This window comes from Pungitius pungitius, chromosome 18, assembly GCF_949316345.1.
Source record: "Pungitius pungitius chromosome 18, fPunPun2.1, whole genome shotgun sequence".
NCBI classification, from domain to species: Eukaryota; Metazoa; Chordata; class Actinopteri; order Perciformes; family Gasterosteidae; genus Pungitius; species Pungitius pungitius.
In genome coordinates this window covers 17028756-17046308 of record NC_084917.1, presented here as the reverse complement: position 1 = coordinate 17046308, position 17553 = coordinate 17028756, and positions in this window count along the sequence as shown.

Sequence of the window (17553 nt, the reverse complement as noted above, 5' to 3'; positions counted from 1 at the left end):
CTTCATACAGTCCGTTTTAGCTGTTTTCTCATTCTGCAACAGCTTTGAAAGTAACAATAATGGTCAAAATGTGGTTGAGTGAATCAGGTTTTAAAACTAAACATCATCCTTCACACCATAGTGATACGGATGAAAAAAGGTCATTTGCTTGATAGTAACAGTGAAAGTTAAAGCATTCTTCATACAGTCCGTTTTAGCTGTTTTCTCCTTCTGCAAAAGCTTTGAAAGTAACAATAATGGTAAAAAACGTGGTTGAGTCATTCAGGTTCTAAAACTAAACATCATCCTTCATACTATAATGATAGGGATGAAAAAAGGTAATTTGCTTGATAGTAACAGTGAAAGTTAAAGCAATCTTGATACAGTCTGTTTTAGCTGTTTACTGCTTCTGCAACAGCTTTGAAAGTAACAATAATGGTCAAAATGTGCTTGAGTGAATCAGGTTCTAGAACTAAACATCATCCTTCACACCATAGTGATACGGATGAAAAAAGGTCATTTGCTTGATAGTAACAGTGAAAGTTAAAGCATTCTTGATACAGTCCGTTTTAGCTGTTTACTGCTTCTGCAACAGCTTTGAAAGTAACAATAATGGTCAAAACGTTGTTGAGTGAATCAGGTTCTAAAACTAAACATCATCCTTCATACCATAATGATAGGGATGAAAAAAGGTAATTTGCTTGATAGTAACAGTGAAAGTTAAAAGCATTCTTCATACAGTCCGTTTTAGCTGTTTTCTCATTCTGCAACAGCTTTGAAAGTAACAATAATGGTCAAAACGTTGTTGAGTGAATCAGGTTCTAAAACTAAACATCATCCTTCATACCATAATGATAGGGATGAAAAAAGGTAATTTGCTTGATAGTAACAGTGAAAGTTAAAGCATTCTTCATACAGTCCGTTTTAGCTGTTTTCTCCTTCTGCAAAAGCTTTGAAAGTAACAATAATGGTAAAAAACGTGGTTGAGTCATTCAGGTTCTAAAACTAAACATCATCCTTCATACTATAATGATAGGGATGAAAAAAGGTAATTTGCTTGATAGTAACAGTGAAAGTTAAAGCATTCTTCATACAGTCCGTTTTAGCTGTTTTCTCCTTCTGCAAAAGCTTTGAAAGTAACAATAATGGTCAAAACGTGGTTGAGTGAATCAGGTTCTAAAACTAAACATCATCCTTCATACCATAATGATAGGGATGAAAAAAGGTCATTTGCTTGATAGTAACAGTGAAAGTTAAAACATTCTTCATACAGTCCGTTTTAGCTGTTTTCTCATTCTGCAACAGCTTTGAAAGTAACAATAATGGTCAAAATGTGGTTGAGTGAATCAGGTTTTAAAACTAAACATCATCCTTCACACCATAGTGATACGGATGAAAAAAGGTCATTTGCTTGATAGAAACAGTGTAAGGTAAATCATTCTTCATACAGTCCGTTTTAGCTGTTTACTCTTCTGCAAAGGCTTTGAAAGTAACAATAATGGTCAAAACGTGGTTGAGTCATTCAGGTTCTAAAACTAAACATCATCCTTCATACTATAATGATAGGGATGAAAAAAGGTAATTTGCTTGATAGTAACAGTGAAAGTTAAAGCAATCTTGATACAGTCTGTTTTAGCTGTTTACTGCTTCTGCAACAGCTTTGAAAGTAACAATAATGGTCAAAATGTGCTTGAGTGAATCAGGTTCTAGAACTAAACATCATCCTTCACACCATAGTGATACGGATGAAAAAAGGTCATTTGCTTGATAGTAACAGTGAAAGTTAAAGCATTCTTGATACAGTCCGTTTTAGCTGTTTACTGCTTCTGCAACAGCTTTGAAAGTAACAATAATGGTCAAAACATTGTTGAGTGAATCAGGTTCTAAAACTAAACATCATCCTTCATACCATAATGATAGGGATGAAAAAAGGTAATTTGCTTGATAGTAACAGTGAAAGTTAAAAGCATTCTTCATACAGTCCGTTTTAGCTGTTTTCTCATTCTGCAACAGCTTTGAAAGTAACAATAATGGTCAAAACGTTGTTGAGTGAATCAGGTTCTAAAACTAAACATCATCCTTCATACCATAATGATAGGGATGAAAAAAGGTAATTTGCTTGATAGTAACAGTGAAAGTTAAAGCATTCTTCATACAGTCCGTTTTAGCTGTTTTCTCCTTCTGCAAAAGCTTTGAAAGTAACAATAATGGTAAAAAACGTGGTTGAGTCATTCAGGTTCTAAAACTAAACATCATCCTTCATACTATAATGATAGGGATGAAAAAAGGTCATTTGCTTGATAGTAACAGTGAAAGTTAAAACATTCTTCATACAGTCCGTTTTAGCTGTTTTCTCATTCTGCAACAGCTTTGAAAGTAACAATAATGGTCAAAATGTGCTTGAGTGAATCAGGTTTTAAAACTAAACATCATCCTTCACACCATAGTGATACGGATGAAAAAAGGTCATTTGCTTGATAGAAACAGTGTAAGGTAAATCATTCTTCATACAGTCCGTTTTAGCTGTTTACTCTTCTGCAAAGGCTTTGAAAGTAACAATAATGGTCAAAACGTTGTTGAGTGAATCAGGTTCTAAAACTAAACCTAATCCATCATACGATGATGAAAATGGTGAAAAGGTCATTTGCCTTATAGAAACAGTGTAAGCTAAAGGATTCTTTATACAGTCCGTTTTAGCTGTTTTCTCATTCTGCAAAAGCTTTGAAAGTAACAATAATGGTCAAAACGTAGTAGAGTAAATCAGGTTCTAAAACTAAACATCATCCTTCATACCATAATGATAGGGATGAAAAAAGGTCATTTGCTTGATAGTAACAGTGAAAGTTAAAGCATTCTTCATACAGTCCGTTTTAGCTGTTTTCTCCTTCTGCAAAAGCTTTGAAGTAACAATAATGGTAAGAAACGTGGTTGAGTCATTCAGGTTCTAAAACTAAACATCATCCTTCATACCATAATGATAGGGATGAAAAAAGGTCATTTGCTTGATAGTAACAGTGAAAGTTAAAGCAATCTTGATACAGTCTGTTTTAGCTGTTTACTGCTTCTGCAACAGCTTTGAAAGTAACAATAATGGTCAAAATGTGCTTGAGTGAATCAGGTTCTAAAACTAAACATCATCCTTCACACCATAGTGATACGGATGAAAAAAGGTAATTTGCTTGATAGTAACAGTGAAAGTTAAAGCAATCTTGATACAGTCTGTTTTAGCTGTTTACTGCTTCTGCAACAGCTTTGAAAGTAACAATAATGGTCAAAATGTGCTTGAGTGAATCAGGTTCTAAAACTAAACATCATCCTTCACACCATAGTGATACGGATGAAAAAAGGTCATTTGCTTGATAGTAACAGTGTAAGTTAAAGCATTCTTCATACAGTCCGTTTTAGCTGTTTTCTCCTTCTGCAAAAGCTTTGAAAGTAACAATAACGGTAAAAAACGTGGTTGAGTCATTCAGGTTCTAAAACTAAACATCATCATTCATAGCATAGTGATAGGGATGAAAAAAGGTAATTTGCTTGATAGAAACAGTTTAAGCTAAAGCAATCTTGATACAGTCCGTTTTAGCTGTTTACTGCTTCTGCAACAGCTTTGAAAGTAACAATAATTGTCAAAACGTTGTTGAGTGAATCAGGTTCTAAAACTAAACATCATCCTTCATACCATAATGATAGGGATGAAAAAAGGTAATTTGCTTGATAGAAACAGTGTAAGGTAAAGCATTCTTCATACAGTCCGTTTTAGCTGTTTTCTCCTTCTGCAAAAGCTTTGAAAGTAACAATAATGGTCAAAACGTGGTTGAGTGAATCAGGTTCTAAAACTAAACATCATCCTTCATACCATAATGATAGGGATGAAAAAAGGTCATTTGCTTGATAGTAACAGTGAAAGTTAAAGCATTCTTCATACAGTCCGTTTTAGCTGTTTTCTCCTTCTGCAAAAGCTTTGAAAGTAACAATAATGGTAAAAAACGTGGTTGAGTCATTCAGGTTCTAAAACTAAACATCATCCTTCATACTATAATGATAGGGATGAAAAAAGGTAATTTGCTTGATAGTAACAGTGAAAGTTAAAGCATTCTTCATACAGTCCGTTTTAGCTGTTTTCTCCTTCTGCAAAAGCTTTGAAAGTAACAATAATGGTAAAAAACGTGGTTGAGTCATTCAGGTTCTAAAACTAAACATCATCCTTCATACTATAATGATAGGGATGAAAAAAGGTAATTTGCTTGATAGTAACAGTGAAAGTTAAAGCAATCTTGATACAGTCTGTTTTAGCTGTTTACTGCTTCTGCAACAGCTTTGAAAGTAACAATAATGGTCAAAATGTGCTTGAGTGAATCAGGTTCTAGAACTAAACATCATCCTTCACACCATAGTGATACGGATGAAAAAAGGTCATTTGCTTGATAGTAACAGTGAAAGTTAAAGCATTCTTCATACAGTCTGTTTTAGCTGTTTTCTCCTTCTGCAAAAGCTTTGAAAGTAACAATAACGGTAAAAAACGTGGTTGAGTGAATCAGGTTCTAAAACTAAACATCATCCTTCATACTATAATGATAGGGATGAAAAAAGGTAATTTGCTTGATAGTAACAGTGAAAGTTAAAGCAATCTTGATACAGTCCGTTTTAGCTGTTTACTGATTCTGCAACAGCTTTGAAAGTAACAATAATGGTCAAAACGTTGTTGAGTGAATCAGGTTCTAAAACTAAACCTAATCCATCATACGATGATGAAAATGGTGAAAAGGTCATTTGCCTTATAGAAACAGTGTAAGCTAAAGGATTCTTTATACAGTCCGTTTTAGCTGTTTTCTCATTCTGCAAAAGCTTTGAAAGTAACAATAATGGTCAAAACGTAGTAGAGTAAATCAGGTTCTAAAACTAAACATCATCCTTCATACCATAATGATAGGGATGAAAAAAGGTCATTTGCTTGATAGTAACAGTGAAAGTTAAAGCATTCTTCATACAGTCCGTTTTAGCTGTTTTCTCCTTCTGCAAAAGCTTTGAAGTAACAATAATGGTAAGAAACGTGGTTGAGTCATTCAGGTTCTAAAACTAAACATCATCCTTCATACCATAATGATAGGGATGAAAAAAGGTCATTTGCTTGATAGTAACAGTGAAAGTTAAAGCAATCTTGATACAGTCTGTTTTAGCTGTTTACTGCTTCTGCAACAGCTTTGAAAGTAACAATAATGGTCAAAATGTGCTTGAGTGAATCAGGTTCTAAAACTAAACATCATCCTTCACACCATAGTGATACGGATGAAAAAAGGTAATTTGCTTGATAGTAACAGTGAAAGTTAAAGCAATCTTGATACAGTCTGTTTTAGCTGTTTACTGCTTCTGCAACAGCTTTGAAAGTAACAATAATGGTCAAAATGTGCTTGAGTGAATCAGGTTCTAAAACTAAACATCATCCTTCACACCATAGTGATACGGATGAAAAAAGGTCATTTGCTTGATAGTAACAGTGTAAGTTAAAGCATTCTTCATACAGTCCGTTTTAGCTGTTTTCTCCTTCTGCAAAAGCTTTGAAAGTAACAATAACGGTAAAAAACGTGGTTGAGTCATTCAGGTTCTAAAACTAAACATCATCATTCATAGCATAGTGATAGGGATGAAAAAAGGTAATTTGCTTGATAGAAACAGTTTAAGCTAAAGCAATCTTGATACAGTCCGTTTTAGCTGTTTACTGCTTCTGCAACAGCTTTGAAAGTAACAATAATTGTCAAAACGTTGTTGAGTGAATCAGGTTCTAAAACTAAACATCATCCTTCATACCATAATGATAGGGATGAAAAAAGGTAATTTGCTTGATAGAAACAGTGTAAGGTAAAGCATTCTTCATACAGTCCGTTTTAGCTGTTTTCTCCTTCTGCAAAAGCTTTGAAAGTAACAATAATGGTCAAAACGTGGTTGAGTGAATCAGGTTCTAAAACTAAACATCATCCTTCATACCATAATGATAGGGATGAAAAAAGGTCATTTGCTTGATAGTAACAGTGAAAGTTAAAGCATTCTTCATACAGTCCGTTTTAGCTGTTTTCTCCTTCTGCAAAAGCTTTGAAAGTAACAATAATGGTAAAAAACGTGGTTGAGTCATTCAGGTTCTAAAACTAAACATCATCCTTCATACTATAATGATAGGGATGAAAAAAGGTAATTTGCTTGATAGTAACAGTGAAAGTTAAAGCATTCTTCATACAGTCCGTTTTAGCTGTTTTCTCCTTCTGCAAAAGCTTTGAAAGTAACAATAATGGTAAAAAACGTGGTTGAGTCATTCAGGTTCTAAAACTAAACATCATCCTTCATACTATAATGATAGGGATGAAAAAAGGTAATTTGCTTGATAGTAACAGTGAAAGTTAAAGCAATCTTGATACAGTCTGTTTTAGCTGTTTACTGCTTCTGCAACAGCTTTGAAAGTAACAATAATGGTCAAAATGTGCTTGAGTGAATCAGGTTCTAGAACTAAACATCATCCTTCACACCATAGTGATACGGATGAAAAAAGGTCATTTGCTTGATAGTAACAGTGAAAGTTAAAGCATTCTTCATACAGTCTGTTTTAGCTGTTTTCTCCTTCTGCAAAAGCTTTGAAAGTAACAATAACGGTAAAAAACGTGGTTGAGTGAATCAGGTTCTAAAACTAAACATCATCCTTCATACTATAATGATAGGGATGAAAAAAGGTAATTTGCTTGATAGTAACAGTGAAAGTTAAAGCAATCTTGATACAGTCCGTTTTAGCTGTTTACTGATTCTGCAACAGCTTTGAAAGTAACAATAATGGTCAAAACGTTGTTGAGTGAATCAGGTTCTAAAACTAAACATCATCCTTCATACCATAATGATAGGGATGAAAAAAGGTAATTTGCTTGATAGTAACAGTGAAAGTTAAAGCATTCTTCATACAGTCCGTTTTAGCTGTTTTCTCCTTCTGCAAAAGCTTTGAAAGTAACAATAATGGTAAAAAACGTGGTTGAGTCATTCAGGTTCTAAAACTAAACATCATCCTTCATACTATAATGATAGGGATGAAAAAAGGTAATTTGCTTGATAGTAACAGTGAAAGTTAAAGCAATCTTGATACAGTCTGTTTTAGCTGTTTACTGCTTCTGCAACAGCTTTGAAAGTAACAATAATGGTCAAAATGTGCTTGAGTGAATCAGGTTCTAGAACTAAACATCATCCTTCACACCATAGTGATACGGATGAAAAAAGGTCATTTGCTTGATAGTAACAGTGAAAGTTAAAGCATTCTTGATACAGTCCGTTTTAGCTGTTTACTGCTTCTGCAACAGCTTTGAAAGTAACAATAATGGTCAAAAAGTTGTTGAGTGAATCAGGTTCTAAAACTAAACATCATCCTTCATACCATAATGATAGGGATGAAAAAAGGTAATTTGCTTGATAGTAACAGTGAAAGTTAAAAGCATTCTTCATACAGTCCGTTTTAGCTGTTTTCTCATTCTGCAACAGCTTTGAAAGTAACAATAATGGTCAAAACGTTGTTGAGTGAATCAGGTTCTAAAACTAAACATCATCCTTCATACCATAATGATAGGGATGAAAAAAGGTAATTTGCTTGATAGTAACAGTGAAAGTTAAAGCATTCTTCATACAGTCCGTTTTAGCTGTTTTCTCCTTCTGCAAAAGCTTTGAAAGTAACAATAATGGTAAAAAACGTGGTTGAGTCATTCAGGTTCTAAAACTAAACATCATCCTTCATACTATAATGATAGGGATGAAAAAAGGTAATTTGCTTGATAGTAACAGTGAAAGTTAAAGCATTCTTCATACAGTCCGTTTTAGCTGTTTTCTCCTTCTGCAAAAGCTTTGAAAGTAACAATAATGGTCAAAACGTGGTTGAGTGAATCAGGTTCTAAAACTAAACATCATCCTTCATACCATAATGATAGGGATGAAAAAAGGTCATTTGCTTGATAGTAACAGTGAAAGTTAAAACATTCTTCATACAGTCCGTTTTAGCTGTTTTCTCATTCTGCAACAGCTTTGAAAGTAACAATAATGGTCAAAATGTGGTTGAGTGAATCAGGTTTTAAAACTAAACATCATCCTTCACACCATAGTGATACGGATGAAAAAAGGTCATTTGCTTGATAGAAACAGTGTAAGGTAAATCATTCTTCATACAGTCCGTTTTAGCTGTTTACTCTTCTGCAAAGGCTTTGAAAGTAACAATAATGGTCAAAACGTTGTTGAGTGAATCAGGTTCTAAAACTAAACCTAATCCATCATACGATGATGAAAATGGTGAAAAGGTCATTTGCCTTATAGAAACAGTGTAAGCTAAAGGATTCTTTATACAGTCCGTTTTAGCTGTTTTCTCATTCTGCAAAAGCTTTGAAAGTAACAATAATGGTCAAAACGTAGTAGAGTAAATCAGGTTCTAAAACTAAACATCATCCTTCATACCATAATGATAGGGATGAAAAAAGGTCATTTGCTTGATAGTAACAGTGAAAGTTAAAGCATTCTTCATACAGTCCGTTTTAGCTGTTTTCTCCTTCTGCAAAAGCTTTGAAGTAACAATAATGGTAAAAAACGTGGTTGAGTCATTCAGGTTCTAAAACTAAACATCATCCTTCATACCATAATGATAGGGATGAAAAAAGGTCATTTGCTTGATAGTAACAGTGAAAGTTAAAGCAATCTTGATACAGTCCGTTTTAGCTGTTTACTGATTCTGCAACAGCTTTGAAAGTAACAATAATGGTCAAAACGTTGTTGAGTGAATCAGGTTCTAAAACTAAACATCATCCTTCATACCATAATGATAGGGATGAAAAAAGGTAATTTGCTTGATAGTAACAGTGAAAGTTAAAGCATTCTTCATACAGTCCGTTTTAGCTGTTTTCTCCTTCTGCAAAAGCTTTGAAAGTAACAATAATGGTAAAAAACGTGGTTGAGTCATTCAGGTTCTAAAACTAAACATCATCCTTCATACTATAATGATAGGGATGAAAAAAGGTAATTTGCTTGATAGTAACAGTGAAAGTTAAAGCAATCTTGATACAGTCTGTTTTAGCTGTTTACTGCTTCTGCAACAGCTTTGAAAGTAACAATAATGGTCAAAATGTGCTTGAGTGAATCAGGTTCTAGAACTAAACATCATCCTTCACACCATAGTGATACGGATGAAAAAAGGTCATTTGCTTGATAGTAACAGTGAAAGTTAAAGCATTCTTGATACAGTCCGTTTTAGCTGTTTACTGCTTCTGCAACAGCTTTGAAAGTAACAATAATGGTCAAAACGTTGTTGAGTGAATCAGGTTCTAAAACTAAACATCATCCTTCATACCATAATGATAGGGATGAAAAAAGGTAATTTGCTTGATAGTAACAGTGAAAGTTAAAAGCATTCTTCATACAGTCCGTTTTAGCTGTTTTCTCATTCTGCAACAGCTTTGAAAGTAACAATAATGGTCAAAACGTTGTTGAGTGAATCAGGTTCTAAAACTAAACATCATCCTTCATACCATAATGATAGGGATGAAAAAAGGTAATTTGCTTGATAGTAACAGTGAAAGTTAAAGCATTCTTCATACAGTCCGTTTTAGCTGTTTTCTCCTTCTGCAAAAGCTTTGAAAGTAACAATAATGGTAAAAAACGTGGTTGAGTCATTCAGGTTCTAAAACTAAACATCATCCTTCATACTATAATGATAGGGATGAAAAAAGGTAATTTGCTTGATAGTAACAGTGAAAGTTAAAGCATTCTTCATACAGTCCGTTTTAGCTGTTTTCTCCTTCTGCAAAAGCTTTGAAAGTAACAATAATGGTCAAAACGTGGTTGAGTGAATCAGGTTCTAAAACTAAACATCATCCTTCATACCATAATGATAGGGATGAAAAAAGGTCATTTGCTTGATAGTAACAGTGAAAGTTAAAACATTCTTCATACAGTCCGTTTTAGCTGTTTTCTCATTCTGCAACAGCTTTGAAAGTAACAATAATGGTCAAAATGTGGTTGAGTGAATCAGGTTTTAAAACTAAACATCATCCTTCACACCATAGTGATACGGATGAAAAAAGGTCATTTGCTTGATAGAAACAGTGTAAGGTAAATCATTCTTCATACAGTCCGTTTTAGCTGTTTACTCTTCTGCAAAGGCTTTGAAAGTAACAATAATGGTCAAAACGTTGTTGAGTGAATCAGGTTCTAAAACTAAACCTAATCCATCATACGATGATGAAAATGGTGAAAAGGTCATTTGCCTTATAGAAACAGTGTAAGCTAAAGGATTCTTTATACAGTCCGTTTTAGCTGTTTTCTCATTCTGCAAAAGCTTTGAAAGTAACAATAATGGTCAAAACGTAGTAGAGTAAATCAGGTTCTAAAACTAAACATCATCCTTCATACCATAATGATAGGGATGAAAAAAGGTCATTTGCTTGATAGTAACAGTGAAAGTTAAAGCATTCTTCATACAGTCCGTTTTAGCTGTTTTCTCCTTCTGCAAAAGCTTTGAAGTAACAATAATGGTAAAAAACGTGGTTGAGTCATTCAGGTTCTAAAACTAAACATCATCCTTCATACCATAATGATAGGGATGAAAAAAGGTCATTTGCTTGATAGTAACAGTGAAAGTTAAAACATTCTTCATACAGTCCGTTTTAGCTGTTTTCTCATTCTGCAACAGCTTTGAAAGTAACAATAATGGTCAAAATGTGCTTGAGTGAATCAGGTTTTAAAACTAAACATCATCCTTCACACCATAGTGATACGGATGAAAAAAGGTCATTTGCTTGATAGAAACAGTGTAAGGTAAATCATTCTTCATACAGTCCGTTTTAGCTGTTTACTCTTCTGCAAAGGCTTTGAAAGTAACAATAATGGTCAAAACGTTGTTGAGTGAATCAGGTTCTAAAACTAAACCTAATCCATCATACGATGATGAAAATGGTGAAAAGGTCATTTGCCTTATAGTAACAGTGAAAGTTAAAAGCATTCTTCATACAGTCCGTTTTAGCTGTTTTCTCATTCTGCAACAGCTTTGAAAGTAACAATAATGGTCAAAACGTTGTTGAGTGAATCAGGTTCTAAAACTAAACATCATCCTTCATACCATAATGATAGGGATGAAAAAAGGTAATTTGCTTGATAGTAACAGTGAAAGTTAAAGCATTCTTCATACAGTCCGTTTTAGCTGTTTTCTCCTTCTGCAAAAGCTTTGAAAGTAACAATAATGGTAAAAAACGTGGTTGAGTCATTCAGGTTCTAAAACTAAACATCATCCTTCATACTATAATGATAGGGATGAAAAAAGGTAATTTGCTTGATAGTAACAGTGAAAGTTAAAGCATTCTTCATACAGTCCGTTTTAGCTGTTTTCTCCTTCTGCAAAAGCTTTGAAAGTAACAATAATGGTCAAAACGTGGTTGAGTGAATCAGGTTCTAAAACTAAACATCATCCTTCATACCATAATGATAGGGATGAAAAAAGGTCATTTGCTTGATAGTAACAGTGAAAGTTAAAACATTCTTCATACAGTCCGTTTTAGCTGTTTTCTCATTCTGCAACAGCTTTGAAAGTAACAATAATGGTCAAAATGTGGTTGAGTGAATCAGGTTTTAAAACTAAACATCATCCTTCACACCATAGTGATACGGATGAAAAAAGGTCATTTGCTTGATAGAAACAGTGTAAGGTAAATCATTCTTCATACAGTCCGTTTTAGCTGTTTACTCTTCTGCAAAGGCTTTGAAAGTAACAATAATGGTCAAAACGTTGTTGAGTGAATCAGGTTCTAAAACTAAACCTAATCCATCATACGATGATGAAAATGGTGAAAAGGTCATTTGCCTTATAGAAACAGTGTAAGCTAAAGGATTCTTTATACAGTCCGTTTTAGCTGTTTTCTCATTCTGCAAAAGCTTTGAAAGTAACAATAATGGTCAAAACGTAGTAGAGTAAATCAGGTTCTAAAACTAAACATCATCCTTCATACCATAATGATAGGGATGAAAAAAGGTCATTTGCTTGATAGTAACAGTGAAAGTTAAAGCATTCTTCATACAGTCCGTTTTAGCTGTTTTCTCCTTCTGCAAAAGCTTTGAAGTAACAATAATGGTAAAAAACGTGGTTGAGTCATTCAGGTTCTAAAACTAAACATCATCCTTCATACCATAATGATAGGGATGAAAAAAGGTCATTTGCTTGATAGTAACAGTGAAAGTTAAAACATTCTTCATACAGTCCGTTTTAGCTGTTTTCTCATTCTGCAACAGCTTTGAAAGTAACAATAATGGTCAAAATGTGCTTGAGTGAATCAGGTTTTAAAACTAAACATCATCCTTCACACCATAGTGATACGGATGAAAAAAGGTCATTTGCTTGATAGAAACAGTGTAAGGTAAATCATTCTTCATACAGTCCGTTTTAGCTGTTTACTCTTCTGCAAAGGCTTTGAAAGTAACAATAATGGTCAAAACGTTGTTGAGTGAATCAGGTTCTAAAACTAAACCTAATCCATCATACGATGATGAAAATGGTGAAAAGGTCATTTGCCTTATAGAAACAGTGTAAGCTAAAGGATTCTTTATACAGTCCGTTTTAGCTGTTTTCTCATTCTGCAAAAGCTTTGAAAGTAACAATAATGGTCAAAACGTAGTAGAGTAAATCAGGTTCTAAAACTAAACATCATCCTTCATACCATAATGATAGGGATGAAAAAAGGTCATTTGCTTGATAGTAACAGTGAAAGTTAAAGCATTCTTCATACAGTCCGTTTTAGCTGTTTTCTCCTTCTGCAAAAGCTTTGAAGTAACAATAATGGTAAAAAACGTGGTTGAGTCATTCAGGTTCTAAAACTAAACATCATCCTTCATACTATAATGATAGGGATGAAAAAAGGTAATTTGCTTGATAGTAACAGTGAAAGTTAAAGCAATCTTGATACAGTCTGTTTTAGCTGTTTACTGCTTCTGCAACAGCTTTGAAAGTAACAATAATGGTCAAAATGTGCTTGAGTGAATCAGGTTCTAGAACTAAACATCATCCTTCACACCATAGTGATACGGATGAAAAAAGGTCATTTGCTTGATAGTAACAGTGAAAGTTAAAGCATTCTTCATACAGTCTGTTTTAGCTGTTTTCTCCTTCTGCAAAAGCTTTGAAAGTAACAATAACGGTAAAAAACGTGGTTGAGTGAATCAGGTTCTAAAACTAAACATCATCCTTCATACTATAATGATAGGGATGAAAAAAGGTAATTTGCTTGATAGAAACAGTGTAAGGTAAAGCATTCTTCATACAGTCCGTTTTAGCTGTTTTCTCCATCTGCAAAAGCTTTGAAAGTAACAATAATGGTCAAAACGTGGTTGAGTGAATCAGGTTCTAAAACTAAACATCATCCTTCATACCATAATGATAGGGATGAAAAAAGGTAATTTGCTTGATAGTAACAGTGAAAGTTAAAGCATTCTTCATACAGTCCGTTTTAGCTGTTTTCTCCTTCTGCAAAAGCTTTGAAAGTAACAATAATGGTAAAAAACGTGGTTGAGTCATTCAGGTTCTAAAACTAAACATCATCCTTCATACTATAATGATAGGGATGAAAAAAGGTAATTTGCTTGATAGTAACAGTGAAAGTTAAAGCAATCTTGATACAGTCCGTTTTAGCTGTTTACTGCTTCTGCAACAGCTTTGAAAGTAACAATAATGGTCAAAACGTTGTTGAGTGAATCAGGTTCTAAAACTAAACATCATCCTTCATACCATAATGATAGGGATGAAAAAAGGTAATTTGCTTGATAGTAACAGTGAAAGTTAAAAGCATTCTTCATACAGTCCGTTTTAGCTGTTTTCTCATTCTGCAACAGCTTTGAAAGTAACAATAATGGTCAAAACGTTGTTGAGTGAATCAGGTTCTAAAACTAAACATCATCCTTCATACTATAATGATAGGGATGAAAAAAGGTAATTTGCTTGATAGTAACAGTGAAAGTTAAAGCATTCTTCATACAGTCCGTTTTAGCTGTTTTCTCCTTCTGCAAAAGCTTTGAAAGTAACAATAATGGTCAAAACGTGGTTGAGTGAATCAGGTTCTAAAACTAAACATCATCCTTCATACCATAATGATAGGGATGAAAAAAGGTCATTTGCTTGATAGTAACAGTGAAAGTTAAAACATTCTTCATACAGTCCGTTTTAGCTGTTTTCTCATTCTGCAACAGCTTTGAAAGTAACAATAATGGTCAAAATGTGGTTGAGTGAATCAGGTTTTAAAACTAAACATCATCCTTCACACCATAGTGATACGGATGAAAAAAGGTCATTTGCTTGATAGAAACAGTGTAAGGTAAATCATTCTTCATACAGTCCGTTTTAGCTGTTTACTCTTCTGCAAAGGCTTTGAAAGTAACAATAATGGTCAAAACGTTGTTGAGTGAATCAGGTTCTAAAACTAAACCTAATCCATCATACGATGATGAAAATGGTGAAAAGGTCATTTGCCTTATAGAAACAGTGTAAGCTAAAGGATTCTTTATACAGTCCGTTTTAGCTGTTTTCTCATTCTGCAAAAGCTTTGAAAGTAACAATAATGGTCAAAACGTAGTAGAGTAAATCAGGTTCTAAAACTAAACATCATCCTTCATACCATAATGATAGGGATGAAAAAAGGTCATTTGCTTGATAGTAACAGTGAAAGTTAAAGCATTCTTCATACAGTCCGTTTTAGCTGTTTTCTCCTTCTGCAAAAGCTTTGAAGTAACAATAATGGTAAAAAACGTGGTTGAGTCATTCAGGTTCTAAAACTAAACATCATCCTTCATACCATAATGATAGGGATGAAAAAAGGTCATTTGCTTGATAGTAACAGTGAAAGTTAAAGCAATCTTGATACAGTCCGTTTTAGCTGTTTACTGATTCTGCAACAGCTTTGAAAGTAACAATAATGGTCAAAACGTTGTTGAGTGAATCAGGTTCTAAAACTAAACATCATCCTTCATACCATAATGATAGGGATGAAAAAAGGTAATTTGCTTGATAGTAACAGTGAAAGTTAAAGCATTCTTCATACAGTCCGTTTTAGCTGTTTTCTCCTTCTGCAAAAGCTTTGAAAGTAACAATAATGGTAAAAAACGTGGTTGAGTCATTCAGGTTCTAAAACTAAACATCATCCTTCATACTATAATGATAGGGATGAAAAAAGGTAATTTGCTTGATAGTAACAGTGAAAGTTAAAGCAATCTTGATACAGTCTGTTTTAGCTGTTTACTGCTTCTGCAACAGCTTTGAAAGTAACAATAATGGTCAAAATGTGCTTGAGTGAATCAGGTTCTAGAACTAAACATCATCCTTCACACCATAGTGATACGGATGAAAAAAGGTCATTTGCTTGATAGTAACAGTGAAAGTTAAAGCATTCTTGATACAGTCCGTTTTAGCTGTTTACTGCTTCTGCAACAGCTTTGAAAGTAACAATAATGGTCAAAACGTTGTTGAGTGAATCAGGTTCTAAAACTAAACATCATCCTTCATACCATAATGATAGGGATGAAAAAAGGTAATTTGCTTGATAGTAACAGTGAAAGTTAAAAGCATTCTTCATACAGTCCGTTTTAGCTGTTTTCTCATTCTGCAACAGCTTTGAAAGTAACAATAATGGTCAAAACGTTGTTGAGTGAATCAGGTTCTAAAACTAAACATCATCCTTCATACCATAATGATAGGGATGAAAAAAGGTAATTTGCTTGATAGTAACAGTGAAAGTTAAAGCATTCTTCATACAGTCCGTTTTAGCTGTTTTCTCCTTCTGCAAAAGCTTTGAAAGTAACAATAATGGTAAAAAACGTGGTTGAGTCATTCAGGTTCTAAAACTAAACATCATCCTTCATACTATAATGATAGGGATGAAAAAAGGTAATTTGCTTGATAGTAACAGTGAAAGTTAAAGCATTCTTCATACAGTCCGTTTTAGCTGTTTTCTCCTTCTGCAAAAGCTTTGAAAGTAACAATAATGGTCAAAACGTGGTTGAGTGAATCAGGTTCTAAAACTAAACATCATCCTTCATACCATAATGATAGGGATGAAAAAAGGTCATTTGCTTGATAGTAACAGTGAAAGTTAAAACATTCTTCATACAGTCCGTTTTAGCTGTTTTCTCATTCTGCAACAGCTTTGAAAGTAACAATAATGGTCAAAATGTGGTTGAGTGAATCAGGTTTTAAAACTAAACATCATCCTTCACACCATAGTGATACGGATGAAAAAAGGTCATTTGCTTGATAGAAACAGTGTAAGGTAAATCATTCTTCATACAGTCCGTTTTAGCTGTTTACTCTTCTGCAAAGGCTTTGAAAGTAACAATAATGGTCAAAACGTTGTTGAGTGAATCAGGTTCTAAAACTAAACCTAATCCATCATACGATGATGAAAATGGTGAAAAGGTCATTTGCCTTATAGAAACAGTGTAAGCTAAAGGATTCTTTATACAGTCCGTTTTAGCTGTTTTCTCATTCTGCAAAAGCTTTGAAAGTAACAATAATGGTCAAAACGTAGTAGAGTAAATCAGGTTCTAAAACTAAACATCATCCTTCATACCATAATGATAGGGATGAAAAAAGGTCATTTGCTTGATAGTAACAGTGAAAGTTAAAGCATTCTTCATACAGTCCGTTTTAGCTGTTTTCTCCTTCTGCAAAAGCTTTGAAGTAACAATAATGGTAAAAAACGTGGTTGAGTCATTCAGGTTCTAAAACTAAACATCATCCTTCATACCATAATGATAGGGATGAAAAAAGGTCATTTGCTTGATAGTAACAGTGAAAGTTAAAACATTCTTCATACAGTCCGTTTTAGCTGTTTTCTCATTCTGCAACAGCTTTGAAAGTAACAATAATGGTCAAAATGTGCTTGAGTGAATCAGGTTTTAAAACTAAACATCATCCTTCACACCATAGTGATACGGATGAAAAAAGGTCATTTGCTTGATAGAAACAGTGTAAGGTAAATCATTCTTCATACAGTCCGTTTTAGCTGTTTACTCTTCTGCAAAGGCTTTGAAAGTAACAATAATGGTCAAAACGTTGTTGAGTGAATCAGGTTCTAAAACTAAACCTAATCCATCATACGATGATGAAAATGGTGAAAAGGTCATTTGCCTTATAGAAACAGTGTAAGCTAAAGGATTCTTTATACAGTCCGTTTTAGCTGTTTTCTCATTCTGCAAAAGCTTTGAAAGTAACAATAATGGTCAAAACGTAGTAGAGTAAATCAGGTTCTAAAACTAAACATCATCCTTCATACCATAATGATAGGGATGAAAAAAGGTCATTTGCTTGATAGTAACAGTGAAAGTTAAAGCATTCTTCATACAGTCCGTTTTAGCTGTTTTCTCCTTCTGCAAAAGCTTTGAAGTAACAATAATGGTAAAAAACGTGGTTGAGTCATTCAGGTTCTAAAACTAAACATCATCCTTCATACTATAATGATAGGGATGAAAAAAGGTAATTTGCTTGATAGTAACAGTGAAAGTTAAAGCAATCTTGATACAGTCTGTTTTAGCTGTTTACTGCTT